Source organism: Oratosquilla oratoria, chromosome 7 (assembly GCF_046742065.1).
Source record: "Oratosquilla oratoria isolate Oo_2021 chromosome 7, ASM4674206v1, whole genome shotgun sequence".
Taxonomy (NCBI): domain Eukaryota; kingdom Metazoa; phylum Arthropoda; class Malacostraca; order Stomatopoda; family Squillidae; genus Oratosquilla; species Oratosquilla oratoria.
In genome coordinates this window covers 7,944,254-7,947,061 of record NC_134783.1, presented here as the reverse complement: position 1 = coordinate 7,947,061, position 2,808 = coordinate 7,944,254, and positions in this window count along the sequence as shown.

The following is a 2,808-nucleotide window of genomic DNA, read 5'->3' as shown; positions in this document are numbered from 1 at the left end:
TGTGATCGGACCCTCGGTCAGAAAGAATGATTTCACGGGGACCTGCGCCAAGCTCCGAGAGACGATCAGGAATATTGCCTAAACATAGCATTAACTGAAAATTATTCATTACATCGATAGAATAATGTTTCTTCCTGTATGTATGTATATGTAAATTATACTGGATGCTCACACTCAGTTCAATATTGTACATAAATTTAGTCATAAGGAATATGTATATATATATGATTGTAAAGATGTGTTGGCAACCATCAAACTTTTCTTCGTCGCTCCCTAGGAAGCAAGCGACAGACTAGGCGCAACTGTCAAGCCGACAAGTTTAACAATTAAAGCAAAGAACCCAGAGAAGCCTTTCTCTTCACGCCTCCAACTAATGTAGTCCATCAATCTACACAGACACCATTTCTATTACAAATAGCTCTTAGCAGGAAAGGTCGACTTGTCCGAGCCATGAGTTCTGTGGGACTTCCCTTCGTCTTTTCCACAGGACTTTTTTTCGCCCTTCACCAAGGATCAAATACCTGTGTCACATTTTGTGACCGCACCGGATGCGGCCAGATGATGGGCAAGTTCAATTTGTTAATAAAATCACCTGGCGACAGCTAGAACTTTATATATCCACCCCACCATCTCCCCTTCCCTGCTTATAAAAATATTGTCATAACCCTTGGAGTCTCCTAATTCGTAAGGGAGACTTTGCTTTAGCCAGCAACAAGCCGCAACGGCGGGCTGGACAGTGTGGCACCTGCCAAAGCACTTCTCTGATCCGTATGGGATACGGACGACAGAAGCTCTGTGCAGTCAATATTTTAGTAACTTCAGTGGTGCCCCTACGAACCAGAGTTACGCAATGTTATTTATGATTGAAGACAACCACACATCCTTTGTAAGCCTCAACCTTTGTAACCCTTCAAATATCCTTCCTGCTGCTCTCAAATATTTTGTTTACCAATTCCACATATCCTCTTCGTCGCGATGTGCCCACGTAAAGAAACAGGCTGTCATTCACTGATTATACCCAAACTACTGTACAGAAAATGGAATATATATATATATATATATATATATATATATATGTAGAGACATTGGGACAAATTATGGGAAAGGTGGAGGGGGAAACACGGGTCTTTATCTGATTATCGTCAGTAATAAACTCGATAATCAGATAAAGACCCGTGTTTCCCCCTCCACCTTTCCCATAATATATATATATATATATATACATATATATATATATATATATATATACACACACATATATATATATACATAAACATATATATATACACACATATATCTCTATATATATATATATACATATATATATATACATACATATATATATATATATATATATATATATATATATATATATATTGCAAAAATAATCACAATAACGCGTGACGAAAAGATATTGCAGAAACCACAGGGAAATTAAAGTCGGAATACTGAACGTTTTCGTCTATTACGACATCCTCAGGGTACTCTGAGGATGTCGTAATAGACGAAAACGTTCAGTATTCCGACTTTAATTTCCCTGTGGTTTCTGCAATATATACATATATATATATATATATGCATATATATATATATATATATATACATTCTGCTGAAGAGGGTCACAGTTAGTGATCGAAATATACAGAACGTTCGACATTAGTGTCTTCTTTTCTCCGACTGTGGGATAAAAAGTTTAAATATATATATATATATATATATATATATATATATATATATATATATATATATATATATATATATATGTGTGTGTGTGTGTGTGTGTGTGTGTGTGTGTGTGTGTGTGTGTGTGTGTGTGTGTGTGTGTGTGTGTGTGTGTGTGTGTGTGTGTGTGTGTGTGTGTGTGTGTGTGTATGTATATATAATTTGCTTGAACTGATGGTGCCACTCACCTCGTTGCCCCAAGGAAATGCCCTTCTTCCCTGTCCAACCGGATTCTAAAGTTCACCAAGAGCTTTGTGTTATCCTTATTCAATCACGGAAACAACAATAAGATATCAATATATATTTTGCAGTGCCTGAATTTAATTTTCATTATTAACAGATATATTTGCAATAAGGAATCTAGCTGCAAGTGACCAGACCTCTCGCCCGGCATTCTGTGCCGTGCACCAGCCCACTCTTCAAACGAGTCACCGTGACTTCCGTCCCTCTTGCACTCGCTTGCGTCGTCATCGTCGTCGTCTCTGGCGTCATGACCCTTCTGGTGCCTAATGGGGTTTGTGTATTGCGTTCTGCATTCCACCAGTCGTTTGTGCTCAGAAGGGAGGAAAGTTCCTTTACCGAAAGGTTTATATCCAGTGACGATTAACCCTTCCAGTAAAATTTATTCAGGCTAGATACTGCATTCTTTCGTCCGCATGGTGATTCTGAAATAAAACAGAGCACGACGTACCTAAGTAGAGTCTGATGCAACCACTACAAAACACTTAGCACAAACCAACCGATGACATATATCCAATTTCCTAGGCTTCGTTACAATCACACACACAATTACAGATTCCTTTGTATTGGCAAGACACAGGCATGAACATAACATATATGGGTATCCTTCAAAACGTCAGTGTTATAACGTAGTGACATCGAGGGCTACCAAACAACAAAAGCAACAACAACAACAACAACGACGACGACGACGACGACGACGACGACGACGACAACAACAACAACAAACAACAGCAACATCAACAACAACAATAATAGCAGCAACAAACAATAACAGTAAACAACAGCAACAACAAAAAACAATAATGACAACAACAACAATAACAAATGGCGTCTGTTACCCTC